General features: G+C 35.7%; 1 protein-coding gene across 1 annotated transcript in view; it reads right to left on the bottom strand.

Moving 5' to 3' along the window:
* Positions 1–25,653, bottom strand: part of LOC140171580 (bifunctional heparan sulfate N-deacetylase/N-sulfotransferase 1-like) — a 163,386-nt gene that overhangs the window by 103,336 nt on the left and 34,397 nt on the right. The window contains 1 exon segment of the mRNA XM_072194856.1: positions 4,172–4,239. The gene's annotated coding sequence lies outside the window, so the exon portion shown is untranslated.

The raw sequence follows: 25,653 nt of genomic DNA on the forward strand, positions 1-25,653 counted from the left end.
AACCGTGGGGTATATTTAAAATACAATGGTTTTACAATGTCATTATCTGCAAAAACAATGCTACACTACCGAACTCAATTAACAGGGCAAAGTTTAGTGAGTCATAAATGATGTAGAAACATTTCAGACTTCATCCTCGGACTTCATCTTATGAACTTTGTGCAGCATTGTATGATGATTGATCTCATCAAATATGGATATCTTCATTACGATTGTTTTAATGTTGTATGTTGTTATCAAAAATGAATGCTCTTAATAAACTAAATTCGCTGAAAGTACCGATTTTCCCGAGGACCTAGATATGCATCCATGCTGCTCATTCAATTGGATGGGAAGTGCAAGAACCTTCACATACCTAACATGTAGGTCAAGAAGTAACCTATGTAACATAGGGTATAATGTCCACACATTCACCCCCACCCTTCAAGTGTTCACCGCCAAACAGGGACCGTGTACTGGGCCATAGATTGCGGACATGTTATATCTGATTTTGACTGACTATACTATTTTTCACCCTGACTTGGCAGTATCTTCAGTGCGCATTTCATTGGGCATAACTTTAAATCACTACTGTTCGCTCAAAGCATTGGTGTCACACACACGCTCTTAAAGATGCCGTATATATGCGCGCCAGAAAAAGCTGTCTCAACTCGTAGACATCACAGCCACATCAGGGTGAAAATGCTTTTACTTGAGTATGTTGGGAGCTTAATACACACGTTTTAAGCATGTGATACACAATGGGACTCTGATAGGAGATGCACTGTCAAATGCATTTTCAAGTTATTTGCGGCCCAATGTACTATAAAACCGTGGATGGTACCCGGTTGCAGGGGCATCCTCCATATGCACACCTGTTTTTTTCTTACAAGAACATCATGTTAAACACACTAAGTCATTCTGAAGACATCTTCGATAACAACTCGCCTTTTTCGAGGATACACATTGCAAGTTTGTATCCTCAGTGTACATTGTATACGAGCTTTTGTGGAGGGGACACTGAATAGTGAATACACACATGGAAACGCAAACTTGAACTTCACCCCACAGGGGACACCCTCCCTCACTCTCTAGCGTATTTATACACACACATGTGAATACGCTGCATACGTGCTCTTGCATTGACATGATAACACCATTATCTACAAGCCATAAATGTATTGTCCATTGTAATGGGCTTACACAATGGCAGGTGAGCTCTCTTTGCTCAATGGTCCAGGGTTTCCCCTGCGGTATATACACCAATGCAATGCAGATGGTGTATGTATGGTGAGTCAGTCAGAGTCCAATGTAGTAAGACAAGACAGGGATCCCGTCAATGTCACAATAGGTGCTTTTGTGTGTACGGACACAATGAATGATGTGTATATAGCTTGCTCTTCACACTTTTAACATGACGTACAATGTGCAAGGGTCCACAAATGAAATTCAAGAATCGAAGATGACACAACATTAATGCTAGGTAAAATGAATGTTTAAAGACAGTTCTCTCAACAGACTTACTTCTAATATTTCAAAACCACATTAACTCAATCTTATAATTTTTATAGTGCAACATTTTTTCAAGAACCTGTATAGAACCAAGAATTACTGTAGCCCACTCTTTCAAATATATGCAACCATGCCAAAATATACAGCATCATGTCCTTTCAAAACTTACACACGCTATCTCAACATGATACGAACAAGCCACGTTTCAGTTTCCCTGTTGCATGAATTTCAAAGTTTACCTTGGTGATCATTAACAATACTTAAGTTAAAGAAAATATTTTTTGTACAACTTGCACTTATGCAAGATCCATCTTTGCAATTAACTTCCCTAGCAAATATTTGCATTGAACTTCAATGCCGTACAATATACTTCCGACGTTTTATTACGAATATGACATTTAATGCACGCTAATCATTTTGGAGACAGCATGTATTATGCAATGTTCTCTATTCCATTAACACCTATCCCATAAAATACTGTGTGAACAAATCAAATTATGTCATTGCTTCCATTTTTTCCGTTGAGCAGAACATTTCTGTCATATCTGTGTGATGTGTTTTTTTTAAACAACTCGTCATTACATGCATTACCCATCCTAAAATTGCTGACACTTAATATACTTGTTGTAACTTAAAATGGGTTCCTCTTATCCCTTAAACTTACAACACATATGGCAACTGCATTCCTGTTAAAATTTTAATTACAATATGTATCGATCATAAGTCTCTCTGTGAAATTAACTTTGCCCACAAGCATAATTATGTCACAGAACTTACAACTTGCTGGCACAACTTCATCTACTTAAAAAAAAATCTGCAATTTTACAGTGCCATAAACACATATATTAGAACAATATCTGTGGTGTAAACCACAAACATATGACAGCGTTCAAGATTTGACTTACGTTTGGTGGCCAGAATGGGTGGAACTTAGAGTGAAAGATATCCTACTTATAGGAATATTTTCTAGGGTGAAATTGTGTGTAGAAACTGAATCTGACATAAAAAATGCATAATTGTCAACTTGAAAATTTTCCCCATAGCATAGTACAGGCATATTTCTGCCCGAAGTCCTCAAATTTGAGCGAAAATTGGCGCAAAAAAATAAGTCCTTCAAAACTGGGACTCTCAGGGCTAAACAAATATAAACTTGCTCTAGAGGGAGGTCTTGGCTATAGCAAGTTTATATTTGTTTAGCCTTAAACCTCACAGTTTTGAAGGACTTTTTTTTATGAAGGCCTTTATTTTTTCACACCCGCTTGAAATGTTAGGGGTAGGGGTAACATATTACTACTTTAATTTTTGTCAGTACATTTAACCGAGTCAAGTTTTATACTACTATTTAGCTATTGAAATACTGAACAAAAAGACACAAAAAGCATCTCAATAGCTCATACCATTGAGGAGTTATGGCTTTTTCAAGCTCAAAATTAGGCGAAAATTGTATTTTTTCACAAACCAATTGTCACCCTGACCCCCAACTTTCTAACTCTGTTACAAAAATAAAGAAATAGATTTATCCCATTTAATGATTTGAATATCACAAATGTACCCTTGTCACATAATTAGCATAAAATATTAGGCACTACTCAGTAGTTTTCATGTTCATACACTCACAGGAAATTAGCAAGTCAAAATTTTTGTCACCCCAAGACGGCCATTTTCGGCCAAAATTGGACCAAAAAATGAATTTTTCTCAAAATCAGTGAAAAATAAGGGACTTTAAGTGCCAAACTCTGAAAATATGTGATATTTTACCCCTAAAAACATTTAAGTAATCAAGAATTTTGACTGTTTTCACCCCAAAATATTTTTTTCACACGCGTGTCCGCCAAACGTAAGTCAAAGCTTGAATGCTGTCATATGAAGTTAAGAATATTTACCACAGAAGATTCTCAAACTCTTTGGACTCTGCTTTGGACCTTGAGGTTCCCAAGGTGAAGGACAGACAATTGCTCATCTGTTTCCAAAAGATGTATTAAATTGGCTTCATTCCACAAAAACTTCTGCCTTTGACACTATAACCATATAATCTATAGAATATGAACAGCTCTTTCTGTGTTTGTAGGATGTTTAGAGGATTTACTATACCCTCACATGGTCATACCTATGACTTTGAGGTTAATTTGATCAGGGATGATTCCACATTGCAAGAATACTGTATGCAGGATTTCTACCCTATGCAAACTAAAATCAGCTTGCCTCAATTCCCTGGACACAGTCCCAGCTAATGCCATTAGCAAATAAGGCCTTTAGATCTTTGGGTATGAGTCAGATAAATCCCCAACTACACATAAGGAGTTCAGAAATTCAAACACATCCAGGGGCAGATGAACTGCTGTCATTAGGGACTGGACACATGGGAGATTCTTGGAGACTGTGAATCTCCAGCCCCTAGGCTGTGGAACATATGAAAATACAGATGTTGCAAATTTTGTATTATGTAGGGATGTATTTTATAAGCTTTTTAACAACTGTGTGGACACTACAACAATTTGACGCATTGTAGATCTACATGTAGATCATCACACTCACAGTTCCTTTTCTCTAGCATTTCCTCAAGAATTGAGTCTTGTTCCCAAGAAGCAATAAATGTTTTGTCAAAAGTTTACTTATTGGAAAATATATCTTTGTCACTCATCTGTTAAAAAATTAAATACACAAAAACAAAAATACCAACCTGAAGTCAAGGATTGATCTCTGTTGTTCCTCTAATCACCTATTTCAACTAGTTTCACTTATAAATATCTGAAATGAAAAAACAGATCAAAAGGAATACAATTAATTACTTGCAGACTATACCCAAATTACATCTATAGTTTTCTCTAGTATTTCAAACAAAGAGAAAGATCTAATCTTTTCAGCTTGTACTACTTACATTTGAATTTATACTGGTAGTTATTTCTTAGAATACTTAACAGACCTTCTATTAAGCTGTATCACATCACAATGTGCACTCTAAAATGTGCCTTTTGTGATGCAACTTTTCAAAGTGCAAAATTGTTAAATCCTTCTATTGCATCTCATGCCCCTGTTTTCAACAACATCATTGTCTCAACTTCAAGCATAACATCCAATTTGGGGATGCACATTAGGCGCGTGAAAGTCGATTCCAAGTTTGCCGTCCCCCGCCCGCGTCACTTTTTGAAAACAAAACATACCCACCGTCAAATTTTCAAAAATGCCAAAATAATTCATTATTTTCAAAGTATCAGTGCTTTCACCAGTTTTAGCAATTGGTAACATATATTTTTGTTTGTAAAACATATAAATTCATAACTGAAGCAAAACCAGGCTCTTTTATAACTTTTCTAGTCCCTACCATTCGTGAAAATTTCTTCGTCAGCATTTATTTCCATTTTGCTTTTAATCAACACGTATTTTAGGTCAATAATGAAATCTGATGAAATAATGAAAAGTCACCTTACCAACCTGGAAAAAAAAGTGACGATAAACTCGAATTGACTTTCATGGGCCGTAGATAAGTTATTTCAAAGCCTGATACACTATCATTTTGACTTCACAGGTGTATAATGCATAAAGTGTCCTTAAAGTTGCATTGAAATATACACAGGTAGTTTTGTAAAAGAATTCCAAAAACATTTAAATGACTTTATTCATACAGCTTTCATTTCAATAAAAAAATTCCCACAAAATGTGCACAATGCATTGATATCTGTTAGTGTATCCATTACAGCATTAGTAATTCCCTTTTTCACGCTTTTCCGTTTGTTTTCACAACTTTGAATAATTATCTCTGCTACTCTACACTCATCTTCACACCCAAATTCATGACATCAAAATAAGAACCAAATTTGTTTGACAGTTAGGAGGATCACTTTTCAGCGTCAAAATCACAGTGACTTTCATAATGTGCCATCTGTCATAGTATAGAATTTCTCTGACAGAGAACATTTTTCCGGGATTTTGTGATGAAAATAAATGATCCAATATATGCAATATATGCAATATTAGTGATAGATCACACACCCATAATATGTTTTTATACTACTGAAAAAGAACAATTCAGTTCATTAGTCAAAATGTAAGGAACTACATTATAATTTAAACTTGGCTATCTACTGAAGAAAGCCGTGTACATAAACTTCAATGGTCATACGTGCAGTCTATGCCACAGATTACATGTAGTGTACCTCTGGTACTGTACAAGTATAATCAACCATGTCTGCGCCTTCGTCAATGAAGATGACACTAATCCGGAAGAAGAAGGATCAACCTACATAAGCCTAGTACATGTATATGACCTCTAGTCTGAGTCTAATATGTATAGCTCTACAGATCAAAGTGAACCCAGTCCCATCCTGGACTGTGGAATAACTTCATAATAAAGGTTAAACCACAAACTGGGTTTCTTTTTTTCCCACACATGCCAATAAAAACCAATTCCATTCAGAGCCCCCAATTCAAAAATGTAAGAAAAATCTAACCGATTTGCTCATATTTTTTTATCAGTGATGTCATTTGAAAAAACCCATTGGTGCAAAGTTTTCTGACTTGGTGCCCCTCCCATGGGTTGCAGGTTCTAACAAATGCTAAGCAATCACATTCATTTTACTCCTTGCTTTAACTATGAATACATTGATCCACAAACCTGTATCACACCAGCGTCCATGATCACACAGAAAAACATCAAACTTACTACATAACATATTGACTCTGTATGCAACCCTGAGCTCCCATACCCCAACCTCCCCCCCCCCCAAAAAGTTCTCAAGAATATTTATCTGGGATAGCAGTGGCACAGACACCGTGCTAAGGGGGCCAGCTTTTGATGATGGAAAGCTTTGACAAGTTCTTTAACTCTCATATTGCACATTAAAGCATATTGTACGATTTCCATCATATTTTCATTTTGTTCTTCTTTACTAAAAAGTATATTATAATATAATAATTAATAACAACTGTCAAGAAGGTTTTCTGGTTATTTTAAGTCAAAATAAAATGGTAAAATGAAAACCACTTGGCCGCTTAACTGTGGAGCTCTATGGGGATTTGGTGAATAAATCCCAGAATCCCTGGGGTTTATTCAAAAGTCTAAAATTTTAGAGTAATTAAAGCACTTCATGCTTAGTATTTCACAAGGTATTCAATTGCAATCATGCAGTAAGCAGAAATTCAACAAAAATTGAGAGTGTCCTTGTGAGCAAATCACACATTATTGCTTTAAGGCTTAACAGTTTGTAGTCAAAATGTGCCTTTCCACCATTCACCTTTGTTCCATAACCATTAGGGTATAGGACATTTTTTGTTTTTGATATAGCCCCCGAATGAAATGTATTTAATTATGTTTGTACTCACTCAGGTAGCACTGTGTGTGAATTTTATATCCGAACTAGAGGCTATTATTTTTTTTATGGGCATTTTAGTGTCTAAAATGGCCCAAAACGCAGGGTTTTTCAATATTGCCGTCCATTTCTAATCGTCACCCCCATAGGCTTTACATGTAAAATAAAAAGGCTCGTAAAAAATTAATAGCCTCTAGTTCGGATATAAAATTCACACCAAATGCTTTTGAGTGATTACAAAGATAATTAGATACTTTTCATTCGGGGCTATGTGGAATTTTTTTTATGTATTCCTTGTACAATGACATTTCACAATAAAATGTCCATTGGAAACAAAGGTGCATTCTCTATACCCCGATTCCCCCAATGCCAGACAGAAATCTTCTCACTGCAAGCAAGAAAAGAATGAACTAAGTAAAAAATTTATACACACTTTTCACTATGTATATACACACTCCTTCCAGGCCTCAACCTTTGCATCCTCACATCCCCCACCTGGCCAGTATTGTGATCATGCATATTTCAAACGAGGGGCTTTGATCACATCTACGGAAGACATGTTCCTCTGTGATGTTGGCGTTAACTACCATTTTATTTTTGAAATAATAAATAGGGACAATTGGGAATGACCGAGAAAGATGAAGCCGTCATATATCTCACATCATTGAGCCATTGTAAGTGGGTCAGCAATCGCATATAGCTGCCATGTTGAAACATCGGTCATATCTAAAATTATTGTTCCAATTTTGTCTCTTTAGTAATCCCTATATTACTGGGGCATAGCCAGCTTCCTTTGTGATGGTGGGTGCAAAATAATAATTTCTTCCCGCTTTTGTTGGAGAAGGGAGGCAAAGACGAAAAAAAATACCGGTTGCATCATTTTGACCTGGTATTATTGGTGGGATATCTGCCCAACAATGTACCACTTCACAGCAACTTGCTTCACTTGCAATATTCAAGGGGAACGTCACAGTCACTGTTCCATTATACAATTCAAAAAGTTGTTTTCAGACTCGGATCAGTTAAATTAACATCAATTCGCCAGCGAAGTGATTAAGTAACTCCTTGGAAACTGGATCACGACCTTATGTGGCGATCATTTTGATCTTGGTTCAGGACTCGAAAGTGTGATCCCGTTGACATAGTGATTATCATAGTCATAGACATTATGTCCACTGACCTATAAGACACATGTTTGATTCACCTTTTCCAGATAATGCCCTATAAGGCAAAAAAAAAAAAAATAATGGTTTGTCTCAAAGCTCACGAGCGGTTTGAAAACAAATGTGAAATGCGATTTTTTTTTTTATTATTCCCGACTTTTTCATGGTAGGCCTATTTGGAGAAAAATATCTAAATTTCGCCAAATTTTTCTGGAAAAACTATAAAAAGAAAAAAATTTTGTAATAAAAAAAAAATTCCGCATTTCTTTTTTTCCAAATCTCATGATTTTACAAATGCGCGCGCAAGCTTTGAGACAAACTTTTTTTTTTTGGCCTAAAGTCAAACTAACGTGTCTTTAACATAGAAGAAAATCAAGAAATTGCTGGTTTAAATGTTGTGTTCATTTCATCTTTAAGCTTCTGTACCTTCCATTAGATCACATGGCAAATACCATGGAAGTACAAGTGTCTTGTACTTCCATGGTCATACGCCTCTTGAAATTGATCTCAACCCACAAATGGACGAGGCAGCTCTGAAGGGTTTCTTTCCTGCTCTTCATTGTTTTTTCTCTCAGATCCTTCCTGTAGCTCCAGGAACCCGAAATTCAACCTCTTCTCTTGTACAAAACCACACATGCCATGAGGCCACATAGAGGATACATAACACTCACTGGCACAATACATTTACATGATATCGCTGTTTTTTCCCTTTTGAGAAATGCAACTGGTCAAAACAAGATGAAAGATTCATATAACACCGGCTGACTGTCATGCATCTACTAGTCAACAAAAGAAAATAACGATTTGTCTTCATTTATAATGTACATTAGTCTAATCTGTGCATAATGAAACACTATATGATGGATGATATTTCAGCTGAATTGACAGCCGGCCATATTTCCTGTTTCCTTCCTTCCTTTCTTGTGTCAAGCTTTATTTTTCCCTGAAACTTCCCTTTTGTTGTTTATTTACCAAAGTACTTGCATGATTACTTGCTCAATCAATCACATCAAAGTTTACCATTAAAATTAATTAATTAATTAAAGTACAATCTTTTCTTGATGAATTAGGTTAATTTTGTTCAAACCTCATTTTTTTCGCATATTTGTAATGAGTACACATGTCCCAACTTTGCACTTAATCTGCCAAACATGTAGGACAACAGAGCAATTTTTAATTTACCCATACATGTAATACGTGGCCAGGATAGTAAGTGGGGTTTCTTTCATTTTACCTCATCATTTCAGCTTAAACTGGACAAAAAACCTTCCTGACATTTGTTACTAATATTATTTCAAAACTTTTTGGCAAAGAACAACAAGAATTTGCCCAAACTGTACAGTAAGGTTTCTGACTTCTCACTCACTCATCTTTTAAATATTTAATAATCTTACACTTACAAAGTAGCTGTACATGTAACTCATTTACTCACTAGTCTCTCACAGACTCTAACTCACATTTGTGTTTCCATAATTCAGGGTCAGAAATTCGGCGAGAATCCAAGAATCCATTCTCGCAAAGATTCTTGTCAACAAAATTGCAAGAATCTTAATGGATTCCAACTCTCGTTTATATTTCAATTTATCATACAAAGTAAATTGGCGAAAATCCATGGATTCTTGCAAAATTCCACCGGGAAAATCCAAAAGGATTCTCGCACCTACATTAGTTGCGGAATTTCTGACCCTGTAATTCATTTGCTTCCCAATTTTAAAACTATCTCACTATTTTTTCCCCTTCTGTTTCTTCATGGTAAGTTCTTCCAGCTAATTTATTACAGAGATGACCTACTTTCAATTAACAAGACATCTTACTCTCATCTTCTGAGCTGATGAACATCATTTAGACACTGCATTCTTAAGTTCAGCTGCTCTACAGTGTCTGTGATGATAACTAAATTAAACTGCATCCAGAAGTGAACTCATAAAAGATGTATTACAATTACCTTTAATTTACTTTCCTGATGGCTACGCTGAATAGTTAAAAGTTATATGTGACACAACCTGATCTAATTGGGCCAAATGTACCAATTTTGAGAATATTTTGTTTTTACCCACAGAGAAGTCAACTTCAATTTTGCGACATCAAATTCAGATTGTGACAAAGGAGTAGCACAAATTATTTGTTGATGGGGTGTTTTTCATCAACCCTCGAGTCGAGTCGAGTCGTCGAGTCACCTTGCCTCGAGTCGAGTCATCGAGTCACCAAAACTCGAGTCGAGTCGAGTCATTTCGAGTCACTACAAGTCTGGTTTACACAGTAGCAGGCGGCGAATGGCATGATAGCGCCGGCAACTTGTGAAACCGCCCGGCCGTATGGCATTTTCCATACACAGTTTTGTGGGGTTCATTATCGAACCCCAACGGTTTTAGCATGTATTTATATTATTTATTAACATAGGCCTATTTGTTTTTTTATATATTTCAAGCGTTTTAAAATTTCAAAATAATCCCATTCAATTACACGGTTGACGATGAAAATTTACTGAATTTAGAGAATGCAATGCGACCACCACCTGCACAGTAGTTGACTTAAAAACAAATTGTGGATTAGACTTTTATGTCATGCTTCAAATTATCATTATGTAGTCGACTTCTAATGCCGTGTTCGTTTATATACTGCAAAAGTCGATTTTGAATTCAACAAATGAAGAGCTTTGTTTCAAAACCCTTACATCCACTTGCCCATTTTGAGAACACATCAAAAATCATCAAAAATCACTGATATATGGAGGTTTGCAACAAAAGCAGTTTTTGGCGGGATGCTTGGGTAGGATGAGCATCTTGCCAAAAACTACTTTTGTTGAAAAACACCTTATATCAGTGATTATTTTGATGATTTTTTGATGTGTTCTCAAAATTCGGCAAGTGGATGTAATGGGTTTTGAAACAAAGCTCTTCAAATGTTGCTCTGGGTTGTCATTAGAAGTCGACTTCTGAAGTCGAGTTCAAAACACAGAGACCCTGTTTACGCACAAATGGAGTCAAGTTCAAATTCGACTCAAGTCGACATCAGGCTCTGTGTAAACGGGGTCTTATTCAGTAGACACCACAGACAAGAAAATATACAGTGCAGACCAATCACTAACAGGCAAAGTCCAACATCACTGGGTTACACATTTTAACATGCTTTTCACTGTCATGTTTTTACAACATCTGTTTCTATCTTTTACACACAAAAATCATTCAAAAAACCTGCTTTGTAATTTTACAGATGTTCCTACATGTAGTTTGTAAAAGCACAAAATGAAAAAAGAAAAAGAAATATGCTGCTTAGCGTCAAATTTCCCCACAAAAATAAATTAACTTTCTAAATTGAGATCCTAAACTCCTTAATTACAAAGAATACATTTGCACCAATTTAATCTCATCTACATGTCTTATAATGATAATGAACAACGCAGGCTTCTTTTTTTCACGATAGCAGTAAAAACACTCCAGTGTAGCCAGCGCAATAAATGTCAAGAATCACGACTCTGTATTTGATGAGATTTATTAAGTGATTTAATTTCAATCCCGTTTGAAAGGTTAACCAAGGAGACGGACATTAATACATTAATTCTTAATCGAGTAATTAGTTCCTTTGTATGCGGAGCAGTTTGATGATGGTTTTGATGAACATTGACTTGTCTGCTTCATCACATTTCATTTACATAATTCGAGATGTGATAGGTAGCAATGAGTTTAGTTGTCTGTAAAACTAAAAATACATTTTGAACATCGCCCATGCATGAATAACTGGCTAAAAATTGATATAGATTTTATAAATTGACTTTGTTCGGAAAACAACAACCTAAGCAACAATGCTATATTAAACCACGGCAATCGAAGGATGACGCAACGGTATGTGTTTGTTGGTTATTATTATTATTAACCCTAACACTAAATGTGGTTTTTGGCTAATTTGTAAAGGAAAGAAGGAATGAAAAAGGAGAGAAGATGAACAAAGAAGTTACCTGGCACCCCCGGAATTCGAAACCTTAAGACCCTTCTGGTGCCGCACACAAGATCACCAACTTGTAGCCATGAGGGTTTCACTGGCCCGGCCAGCAATTCCCTGAGTATATGACATAGGCTGATTGCGTCATGTCATCACGTGGTATGTATGCATGCGCAGTGGTTTTCTTTGTAAGATTTTGTAAGATTTTATAGAGTTAGGGTTAGCTAACCATTATTTTGTATGTACAGCATTATCGTGAACATCAGCCCACAAGGCATTGATGAAGTCAATGAACGAAATTAAACCGGTTACAGCTCTTGATAAGAGCTCTAATGGACCAATCAATTGGCTCAGTGCTCTGCTTGATGATGAAAAAAAGGGCAGGGGTTGACATTGACAACTACCCTGGAAAGAGCTCCTTGGTGAGGGGGAGGGAGCAACGTCACCTTAAGCCATTTGCATTTTAACAAATATGAAACATGCAAACATCGAAAATGAACAATAATATCAAAATACTTGATTTTTACTGCTCAAATCATAGCTGGGTGACTGTCCCGGCACACAAGAAACTTTTACAAAATTCCTTATTTTATATACACACACATACAAAATGTGTATGTGTATGATGAACATGATGGTAACCAGATAAACATCTTGTAAACGTAATGCAAGTTGCGCCAGTACAAACTTCCCGATCTACTTAACTTTTCTCTTCCCTTACGCAATTTCCAATTAAATTTCCACATTATGAATTAAAGCGCGCTAAGACTAAAAGTAATTTGTTTCACATCATTACCATATTTAACCTAGTTAATGCCGCCATGAATTCCAAGCCAGAGAAAGCGTTTATCATGTTGTGCATTGGACTATATTCCAGTTAAAAGGCATACACCCCCCTGTGGAAGACATGGCCTTTAAATCTTCCACATAGGGAATGTGAATTTCAAATGGGGATACCTGAATGGGTGACTGCATTTGAAATCTACACCCCTGTGTGGGAGATTAAGGTCATGTCTTCCACAGAAAATGTATGAATTGCAATGGAATAGCGCGTTATACAAAATTGAGGCCAGATGAGGAAGTGTTAACATGCATCATTGCAAGACGAGGAGCGCTACTTGTTCCACAAGTCGTTAAAATTCAACTCGAATAAATTTTAATGATGCATAACGTTATGAAATAATTTCCACATTTTTAAGAGCACTTTTCCCTTCAATCCATACATATGTAGGCTTATTAAAATGGTGAAAGCAAACCACATTTTGCAGTGCTCCAGAAAAAACAAAGCCTTAACATTTTCTTAGCACTTTTAACGAATACCAATATCACCTGTTTCCCATTTGCTCTCTTACATGTACGAACCAAAATGCAAGTCTGATGAAAAAGTTTAAATGCCACGCCACTAGATTTCTGAGGAAAAACTCAAAAAGCAAAGAAATGGAGGCGTAAAATTATCTGATATGGATCAAAATATGTACCATATTTGCAGCAAGATATCTTTCAAACTGCTGTTCAAATTTGCACTTTACTTCAGACGACTGAGTGTATCAAAGCAAAGCACTTGTCTTCATACTTGAAATGAGGGATTTGAGTATAACAATTAACAAAATCAAGTTACTTTTATACTTTTTTAAAATGCAATACAAGCAAGACAATTGCAGATATTTTATATCAGAAATCAATGACAATGGCATTACTGTCAACATCTTATTGGTAATGGTAATCTGAAAGCCCTGATGCCATTGTCCATTTATATTGCATCCCAATCAAGCACTAAACTGCTGAAGGGGGAAGTCATGACCAGCCCCCAAGATACTGCGACTGATATAAATGAACTCTCATCTCTCATTGCTTGTATTAACATCCCTATCAATCCCTGCTAGCCGTAAGCTATGATACCACATGTACCAGTGGCTTGGCTGGCTGTCATCACATCTATTTGATATCCATTTCAGTATCGTTTACTTCTTGATGATGTCCAACAAATTTATCCTATAAAGTTTCTTACTTCTTGTAATGACTCAGCAATGATGAGGATGCATGAATGTTTTTTTAGCTCAAGAAGTAATGATATGAAAAAGAACTTGAACAGTATATGATTTTGAAATAAACAGCAAAAATTTGATGACATTACACAAGAACAAACGAAGAACTGAACTCTTCTCATTTAGCCAGGTGATGAATGACGTGCATTCTCTAAATTCAGTAAATTTTCATCGTCAACCATGTAATTGAATGGGATTATTTTGAAATTTTAAAACGCTTGAAACATCACAAACAAATAGGCCTATGTTAATAAATAATATAAATAAAAGCTAAAACCGTTGGGGTTCGATAATGAACCCCACAAAACTAACCGAGTATATGGAAAATGCCATACGGCCGTGCGGTTTCACAAGTTGCCGGCTCTATCATGCCACTTGCCGCCTGCATTTAGCCAATCTTCGTATAAGGCTCCCCCAATTCAAAGAAATACTGATTTTTGTGAATGAGTTTAGAATTCAGAAAACATTGAAATTGTTCCTTTTGGAATAAATTTGTATTTATACGGGTCCATCAAAGACACCGGTCAAAGACCTCTTTAAATTTCTTTCACAAAAGGCTACATATGACATGCTGGATTAAATCTCACACAAATATCTTCTTTTTTTAAAGTTACCGATCACTGTGTTCAGGAGCAACTCATCTTTAAACAACAAAGAAAATCTTATAAAAGTAAATCAGAAGCATTTAGATTGACATACAGCACCCACCTTAGTCTCCCACACATGCATATAAACACACACACTCTTCTACCCACTTAACCATGCTACTCTGACTTGATGAGTCTCAAGAAACATGTAAATAGTCTTTACAAGAGACTACAATGCCCATATGGGTTGCGCATCGGTGAGCATTATCTCCGACAGTTCTAAACATCCAATTTTCCACTAGTTTGTCTGATGTCAGGTACGGTTGATATGATTCAAGTGTAAAAAATTATATATTATCACACTTTAAAGAAGAATCGCTGGTTCGTCAAGCCACTTGTATATTTGTAATTCCTTTGAATAAAACATCAAAACTACACAAGGAAATATAACTTGCACTTAAGTTGTAAATTGATACAAGTAACCAATAAGATACTTCTTTTTTGTTCACTTCTTTTTTGTTCACCGGCTCGTTCCGCAGCAAGTCTTGCAAAATGCAACAGGGGTCATTGACAATTTCAAGGATATGTATACTGTAAAACTACTATTTTTTGCAGGCACTTTATTTCGCACAAATGCCACATTTTGTGGTCACTAAATTTCACAACAAAATCTTGAAATGTGTTATCTCTAAACTTGTATGTAAAACTTAATTTGTTGGGATTTCAATTAGCCAGTGGTCCAGAGTTCCTCCAGAAATTTGTGAAAGTAAAATGCCACACACAAAAATGCAATTTTACAGTATTGTCATTGCAATTTGTAATATTAACTCTTTTTGTTAACATGTCACAAAATGATAAACCTTACTATTTGAAAACTATCTAGTAAATCCTCTTTGGCATCAAAATGTAAATAATAACAGGAAATGCATGTACAAACAATTCCATGCAAACATTGATTTGTATTTAGCTTTTCAATTCTTGATAATAATTTCAAGAGCTGAGATATTTAATGTCAATAGTTAGCATCTTTCTACACCGCATGTACTGGGTTATTCTCTAGAAGTCCGTCTTCCGCATGCACGCATTCGGTGCTTTTTTAGCAGCATTAAATGCAGATGGTTTAGCTTGATCATCGTACTGTATAAATGTCCAACAGGGTTGTAATAGCTTTATAGCCATTACTTGGCAAGCACTATTTACATTGTCACAAATGTCTTCGTCTACCGCTCAATGTTCACATTAAAAGTGCAAATGTCTTACATTCTCTCTCGACGAAAACAAGTCTCTTCAGAAAATGAATCCATCAAGATATTGATTTGAATAGCAAGATATCGATAGCAGTTATATCGATAGAAGTTATTGCATGTAATGGTTATATTAAACTAAGAACTAACTACATTAATACAACTATATTCTCAGACTCAGTAAAGGTACATGTATATAATACCAGCATTCACACCCAGCATTCACACCCAGCATTCACAGATCAGAGTGCATTTATATCTCCCTTTTGAAGCATTAGGGCCAGATGCCTACTCAGTATAGTATGCTGGGAAGGGGGTTGTCACATGCCTCCCTGGACAGTGAACATTTAGCTGATACCATTTATACACCTGGTTGGGGTGGGGAAAGGATTGTGTACAACACTTTCCAAGTACAGTGATACCACCCAGGTTCGAACCTGCAACCTTCTGCATAAAGAGTTGAAGCCCAAGCCACTGCACCATTGTGCGCCCTCAACACAAAATCATCATTTCATGTTTCTAGTCTTACAACTATTTTCTATATCACTTCTAGACTGCTTTGCAATCCCTTTTGATATAATGAAACAAATCAGTGTAGAGCACAGTGATACCACCCGGGTTCGAACCTGCAACCTCTATATAAAGAGTTGGAAGCCCAAACCGCTGCACCATTGTGCCCTCAATACGAAATCATGATTTTATGATTCTAGTCTTATAACTATTTTCTATATCACTTCTAGACTGCTTTGCAGTCCCTTTTGATATTATGAAAACAAATCATCGAAGCCATGCTAATGCCCTTCCATATCAGGGCATCGCAATTCTGAACTTATAATCATTGCAAGACAAGTTGAAGTATAAATTTCAAAAGGGACTATGAAGTAGACTATATCACTTCCACATTAGAACAAAGTTCATTAATTAAATAGCGAAAAGCATCTCTTACAGTACACTCAGTTCATTCACTTTATAGACAACTCTAAGGTATATATAGATTGAAACGCTTGCACTCCACAATAGAATTACTACACAAATTTATCTAATACATTACTTTTCCCTTTCACTTTTTATAAACAATTACAATACAATCAGTATTCTGACTGCATAGGAAAATAATTATGGATTCTTTTAACACGTGAAGCTCCTGATTCACAGAAGTAACACTCAATAAATATTACGCCTGCGGATTTACAATGTAACAAGCATCAATTTCTTGTTATCTAATTTACTATATTTGTAAGGCTTTAAATTCAATAATACAAGGATGATGTGCTTTTCGTTCCTGGCAGTTCTGACTCCTACGTTGAGTACACAATTAGAAGAAGTGTAATTTGTAAGAAGTCTATATTGCTATACCCAAGGACAATTTTCACCAGTAATGATACAAACATACAGTGAGCACAAAAATACGAGTATACTATATATCAGGATCACTCATTGATACATTAATGCCATTGGATTTGAAATTGATGCTCTATACATATATTTAAAACAATAATCATTTATGGGCCTGAACCATTTATGCTAATGATGGAAAGGTAAAGTAGCCATTGCAAAATTAATTACCTACCAATTGGTTATAAACTTTCTTTTATTATTCAAAATGGCCTGTTTTTTTCATTCAAAGCACCAAGTCCCTACCAGTATTTGTGTGGAAATGTGACAAATTTTCTTTGCTCACTGCATTGTCTTTTTTAAAGACATTTCTTGTTTAATTAGAACTTGTTGTCAGCTTCCTGCTTCCCTCCCATACATCTCATATTTGTCCCAAAAAAATAATTTTATCTAAAATCCTCAGGTCAAACCATTTCAGAAAGCTCTTTATCATGCTCAAAACATAAAAACTTCAAACAATTTATGGCTTGATGAGCAGTTTGGCATTGCAGAATTGTCGCCTCTCGTTCTCCTCTCTACATCAGAGGCCAATCATGCATACCATCCCAAAAATGCCAATGCTATGCCCCATCAACAATGTCAAAATAAAGACTCATCTTAAATGTTTGTCGATCATATGCAGCGCATTACTTTATGTGTGCCTTGTATTTCTCTAAGCTATCAAATTAGTGTTTACATCGGTACTTGTTAATATTCCATAAACAACTCACTGGTATACAATTCTACTTCAGGAGATCCGTCTCAACACTTCACGTAAACAGAAATGCAATAATTACATTTCACTCCTACGGCTCCCTTATTCCTTTGTTAATCATCTTTCCAACTTTACTGACGTTTTATTTGATACACACTTATCATAAACATCCATATTTTTGAACCTCACTGACAGACTGCAAGAAGTAGAGTCTTTAATTTTTCTGTTTTGTAACATTCATATACCGTAAAATTCCGTCTACAAGCATATATATGCCTCTAAACGAGGTTTTTTTGACACAAGAGACAAGAGGCAGACACTCTCAACAAAAACGTTATTTGGAGTTTGAACAACTATATTACTGATAAAGGCGGCTGTACAAACATGTATATTTCTTCTTCTTCTTCTTCCTTATAAGTGCCTCCCTCATACATTGTATGTATGAGTATTGTCGCACTGCGTACAGACAAGCTGTACTTATTTTTTACTCTGGAACCTAGAGTAGATGAGTGTATTTTGAAGTACAGTCAACATGACCGGGATGATCCCCTGCTCTTTTCGAATAGCCTGTGACGTTTTTTAACGTGCACACTACATTAATGTGAGAAAATATGCATGTACATCGGGACCGACAGCTTAAAGTGCCCTCCGAAGCACTAAGCAAGTAGAGTGAAGTGTCTTGCTCAAGGACACAAAGAGCCGGACCTGGGATTCGAACCCTTGACCCTTGGGTTCACAGTCCTATGCCTTAACCGCTAGGCCACGCTCTCCACTTCTAGACAGAATTCTACGGTATTCCATTTTGTTAGAATTGCGTTCCTCCCCCCTTCAAAACATAATTCTCCTGATTTAGTGCAATTCCCCAGAATAGCTTTAAAATTATTTGAAAAGAGAACCGTCTGTTCCTATTTATAAATCTGGAATGGTATAGCCTACACTGTTCAACTTTAAAGGTGAGTGACCCAATTGATAGCTTCATCCAGTCACCTACATTTTTGTAGCACTACTTTCGGGCTCTGTTGCTATTAGTATCTTATCCAGAGAGGCAACTTTCGCTATGCGCTCAGTTGAACACTCGCTAATTCCATGAGGGCCACAAACTGCAGCTACCATTCACCCATCCCACTTCTTTAACCTTATCATATTGGATAATTTTGGCATCTGACAAAAGCTCATAGTTAGTTTTCCTCATAACCCCAGTAAAATTTTAGGCCCAATATATTTTTCAATTAGATCGTTCTTAATAGTATGAATCTTCATGATACCACCCATACCATTCTATATGGGCCATTGTGAAAGGCCTACACATTTTTGTCTCTTATATATAACCGCTGGAGCAACTTGAACTGACTAAGTTATACTTAAAGAGTTCATTGAAAACACATATAACCTGCCTAACTTGATGGTCCATATGCATTTTTATTATCAAATTAATTTTTTCTGGATCTTTTTCTTTAAAGCACTGTTCTTTATGTAGCAGCACTAACTTTACAGCAGTTTGTGTTACCATGTATATATGTCATTATGATGGCCAAAAGTGGACAGCTGTGCCCACCTCCCCTGGCACATGCCACTACCCATGTATTATGCAGGTAAAGTTCCCTTTAACATCTTGTAATACACCTGAACAACATGCTACCAGCTCTCTTTCCATCGGATGACACAGTCCAATTTCCTGTCACACACATTTGTATGCAAAAGACATTTGAAATTCAATCTTGTCAAGAGATACATGGCTGTCTCTAATGAAGTTCCGAAATCATAAATCAGCTTTTCTTCACGATGACAAATTGTTACAACAAAATTTCAATCAATCGCATCTTTTATTAAAAACGTACTGGATTTGTCGAGACCGTCAAATACCATCCATCAGTACAATTTTGGACTATATATTGTATACAATAATCAAAATACTGCATAAATTATGTAATTTAATTTCGAAGCATACATTTCTCTGACTAAGCCTCATAGCCCCTCGGGTCATTTTTCTATCATTACTATATCTCTCATCTTTTTTTTTCCCCATACCTCAACCTCTTTTCCCTCTCTAGGATGTAGATACAAATAATAATATCCAGAAGCTGAGTCTTGACATAATAATGTTGAGCCGCATGTAATTGATAATGTTGCAAGCTTTTATTTGCTTGTGCTTCATCATGTTCATGTGGAGGAATGAGCTACTCTGCTACCGGTATATGAAGAAAAAAAAAACCAATTGGTTCTGGGCTTCTACTACTACTAGATGCGGATATATCAGGTGTACTGGAATTAGAATTTTGGAACACACTCGTGGGCTGTATTCTGTGAGACCCTTGTGAACAGTAAATTTGGCACAAGAGAGTTGTCATTCTCACATTAAAAATTTACATTTTGCCAAAATTGGGTCATTTTCAAGAAAGAAAAGTGATGCATATGTTTTACAACCTATTTTTTTTACATTCCTCCAGCCAGCTTATCAAAATCCAAGGGTCTTTATTTGTATAGTTATAATTATCTAGGTAATAGAAAATAAAGTTTAGTTATAATCATTGTTCAATAGCTCTAGAATTTTGGTCCAGCCCAGCAAGAATCAACTCACAAATGACTCAATTTTAGCCAAAAAATAGTAAATTTGTCATTGAGACATTTTGGCTTCTCTCTTGCACCAAATTCACCGTGTCAAAATCTCAACATACAGTGTCAGAGTAAAGACTGGTTATACTCTATAAAATCAAAATATTACATTAAATAATCATCTTTTGACTGCATAACAGGAAAAAATGTCATAAATCATACAACATGATGCAGTCCCATCTTCCTGTACAATTTCCTATCTAGAATGATATTGTAATTGGTACTTTCACATTGTTTTCCTTGTATTATTCAATAAATTTTACCAAAACCCAAGAGACTTTTAATTGAATGAAATCTCACTAAATTTTTAACGATGCCCGCAAACTCTGCGCTGAGTCAGTGATGCCCCAGCGTTAACAGTCAAAGCACAGCTCATTAACGTTAGAAACAGTTTCCCTACCGACAGTTGCCTCAATGTAATAAAATATCAACAACAAAATGGTACATTAGAAACTGTATGAAGAAGAAACAGCTAATCAGCTATGAACATCATGAAATCATTTTTGAATTTTTCTGTTCGGGTTGATAATTCTAAGCAGATGGTTAGTAAATGGCTGCCATGAATAAAACCAATAGATACTGAGAGAAATGTGGATATGATTGAGGGAGCTACTTATCAACTCTGGCTCTAAATACCACGATAAAATCAACCAAAACTGGCATTGTATCTTACATATATATATGTCAGAATTCACCTCAATAAGGCGATGAAAAAAAATGTTGCGTTTTGGGGATTTTTTTAGTTTTTGAAATTAAAGACAGCAGTTTTGAGCCAAAGGATTGATTTTGACTAATTTATTTTGAAAATAATTCAGAAAATCTTCAAAACATGTTTGCAAAACATTCTCAAATTTTGATCAGGTCATTTAGCCTCATCCAGAAACTTTTTTTTTAAGTCCCAACCGTCAACCGACCAACCCAGTATTTGGCAAGTCTGTCCGTATAACTACATGTACGTAGAACAGAGGAGTACATTTTGTTGCCTATAGGACAAATTAGTGTAATAAGTGAAAAGTTTTGCATACTTCTGGCAGTCACTTAATTCGCAGTAAGACTTAGAGCAATGTTGCCCCCTTGGAAATTTTCTTACTACACCATTGATGCTAATAATAACTAAAATTTTGCGGTTATCAGGTTGCACGGTTCTCTATGCAAGAAAATAAATCACAACTTGCTTAACGGGCAGCTATACCGACGACTGATCACATGCAAACTTGTAAATGACGCATGAAACATATCTGACATGCATTTTACAGTTATTATTATGCGAGTATCTTTTCACTGACAGTATACGACACAAAGGTATAGCAGAGGGCATCTGATGAGTGCTAGGGTCGTCTACTAGCCGGCGGCAGCATTCTTTGACCACGCTTGTCGTGTGACGCCAAGGAGCTGTCTGAGCAGCCAGCGAAACATCACACCATGCATTCATGGATGTGACTTCAACACTGCAGCTCCTGACATTGACAGTGCATGTTGTCAAAACGGCAGAATGAGAACAGAGCTAGACATTACAACAATAACTGTCCTATCCGTAAATTTCTGTTAGCCTCTTTTTAGCTATTCCAGTTGAAACCCATACACCCCCAACTGCACAGTTTTAAGTGGCTATCACTTTAAAAAGTCACAGCTAGTACTAGTAATCGTTGCTAATCTCGAGCACTGGGCTATTTCAGTTGAAATCCATACAACCCCTAGATGGAAGACATAACCATATAAATCTTCCACACAGGGAGTGTGAATTTCAAATGGAATTATCTGAATGGGTGACATCATTAGAAATCTACATCTCCTGTGTGGGAGAATACATACACAGTTCATGTCTTCCATCTAGGGATATGGATTTCAACTGGAATGGCCCAATGCTCGAGATTAGCAGCGACTACATACTAGCTACAACATTTCAACGTGATAGCCACTTAAAACTGTGCAGCTGCATGTCAAAGACACCCAGAAAACGACAGTAGAGGTACTTCTTACACTTGCCTGGAGCAAAACAAGATTGTTTTGGTGTGAAATGAAATGCTGCAATACATGTAAATATCAGTTGAAAATCTACATGGCCCACTTAAAAACACTAAGTTAATCATTTTAATGTAACATGCCTCTTAATAAGCGAAACTGCAATATGATCTTCCCACTTCCCAGTTCTAAAATGAAATTTTGCGTAAAGACTACCTGCTATTGGTTACGATATAAGAATTTGATTTGATCTTGAATGAGTCAAATACTGCTAACAATTAATTTTGACTCAAAACCATTATTCAATTATAACAAGTATTGCAAATTTATGAGTATGGTACTATGTACTATCAACTCCTCGTTACCAATGGGGCAACTGTTCAAGTCATTGACCAGCCATTTAAATCATTCATTGATTTCATTCATAGCCAAATAATGGTGAATTAATATTTGACCAGTGCTTTAGGGGGGCCCCCCAGTATATAGGTGACATTTTGTCATATTCCGGTAGCAAATAATGCTGCTAGAGCTGTAGACGACAAGGCTGTTGTCGACAATATTGTCGACAAAGCAATTTTCCCGATTGTTGACAAGCATGGACTAATTATCGAAAAAGACTAGTCATTAAAAAGATTAGAGATGCGCTTAAGATGTCATGTCAGACGATTGTTCACAATGAAAATTCTACTCGACTATAAATGCTACATTCTCACATTCTCCGCCATTGTCAACCGTGTAATTGAATGGGATTATTTTGACATTTTAAAACGCTTGAAATATCAGAAACAAATAGGCCTATGTTAATAAATAATATAAATACAAGCTAAAACCGTTGGGGTTCGATAATGAACCCCACAAAACTAACCGAGTATATTGAAAAATGCAATACGGCCGGGCGGTTTCACAAGTTGCCGGCTCGATCATGTCATCCGCCGCCTGTTCACCGCCATAATTTTCATTTATCTGCTGCAATTTTCATGTCTCTGCTGCAATTTTCACTTCTCTACTGCGGCTAAAATTCTGCTAGATGCAGAAACATCTGATTAATTTGCCTAACATGACTAATATTGCTCAATCATGCCAAACATATTAAATCACATTTAATAATCAAAACCAATCCTTGATATTTTCAACCTCATATTGTAACGGCAATTATATGATCATTACAGCCAATCACTATGATCTAAAACATGCTCATCGCTCAGTACACAATTATTTTACCTCAATATATTTATACATTCATAGAAGGAACTTTCTATGTTGGGTACAAAAACTCATACTCCACAACTTGGTGTCAAAGTTTAAACTATCAATGTTTAACAGGTGTCATTGAACTGTGTCTTTGAGATTGAGACAGAGTCATTGTGAATGTAATTTCAGAAAAGAAAAACCACAACATAATGTCAGTTACCGAAAACAGGGAGCATTCATTATTTTATTAATGCGCATGTTAATATTAAATGTCGAATCGTATATTCAATTTCAGTAATGAAACAACAAATGTGACATTTATTGCAAAAAATTCCCAGACTGTCTTTTGCATCAAACTTTACGGCTCGTATTTTTGTGGGGCCTGAGAGTACATCAGACACATCCAATTGCATTTTTGAATGTCTTTTTGATATCAAATAATTTTTGATTTTTTTTTTTTTTAATTGGCAATATACAAATATTATGGCAAATTATTAAAAAATGTATACTTTTTCTAAAAGACCTAACATATTTTGACCTTTTGGGGGGAAACAAGTGAATATCCTCAATACGAAATGTCATAATTTTCCATTCATGGTCAACTTTTCATCCCAGCTACATACATTTTAATATTAGATTTATAAAGTTTACTTTGAGGACTGGAAATGTCAAAAAATTTCAATTTTTAATAATAAAGTTTGTATTATATCGCGAAATTTCGAAAAAAATCAAAATTATTTGATATGTGACCATCCTCCACAACTGAGCCCGGATGTCGCCAGTACCACTATTGAGATATGCTCCATTGAACTTAACAATAAACAATAGGAAACAAAGGATTTATTGACTGTTTTATTGATTTTTCACTACTTAAATGTCAAGTACTATAGACATGATACACATCATTTTAAAGCTAATTTCAAGCAGAATATTTTGGTTGAATATTTCAAAAATGATGATTGGCGACCTTCAGGGCTCAGTTGTTCTGGATGGTCACATATCAGAAAGACATTCCTTGTATTCAGAATGTAATTTGATGTGTCTGATGTGCTCTCATGTCCCACAAAAAATACTGTGCAAACGTTACTACCGGTATATGATCCCTTCACCTCAAAACACTTCTTTTGTCTACTAGCTGATGACAATATGATGGGTACATTATGAGTGCAAAAACTGCTGCACAGAGATTCAACTTTATTACGTTTTTATCGATGTTATTGCTGTTACCGTTTCATGATTGTCACCTTAATTCCCATGTTGTAATCTTATATAAGTGGTCATCTTTATTGCGCTGGGCAATTCCATGTTAAAATGACATTTTTTCAAAAATATGAACTTTGCAATTGGCAATTATTGATGATATATTTTGATTATACACCCTTTAAAGTTAACAAAAAAGAAATTTTCAAATGAATATCAGCTGCAGTATTTTTTTTCATTGATTTGAAGGATTTAATGTATTTTCCTACATTTTGTTAATAGCAGATAGTCAAAAGTAATTAATTTTTTTTCTCATTAATATATGGAACAAAAACAATTCTTTTTTGTGATAGTGTTGTTTGATACATAATTTGTCAAAATAAAAATAAAAATTAGGAAGCTGTGTTGGTAATGGTCAGAATGGCACGGCAAGTTGTATAATATTAAGCATGTAACGCGAGTCACAAAAAGAACAACTTTTGAATGCAGTAAAAAATCTAAAGGGTTATAAATGTTCCCTTTCATTTTCCTCCTGGTTTGGGTCATAACTTATAATTATTTCATAAGGTTTTTGGTTTGCTACAATTGTACCACCAGAGACAGACTATTCAAAATGGTAACGCGAGTCACAATGTAACGCGAGTCACGATATTGTAACGCGAGTCACACATATTATACAGCCCTCTATATACAGTAGGACTAGAAAATAATCCATAAATAATCACTAAAACTTCTCCCTCCCAATTTTACCCTCCCCAGGACTCATAATTATTGTAAATCACTTAACAAATTGCAGGACTGGAAACCGTTTTTGTCCCTATCT

This window comes from Amphiura filiformis, chromosome 15 (assembly GCF_039555335.1).
Source record: "Amphiura filiformis chromosome 15, Afil_fr2py, whole genome shotgun sequence".
Classification (NCBI taxonomy): domain Eukaryota; kingdom Metazoa; phylum Echinodermata; class Ophiuroidea; order Amphilepidida; family Amphiuridae; genus Amphiura; species Amphiura filiformis.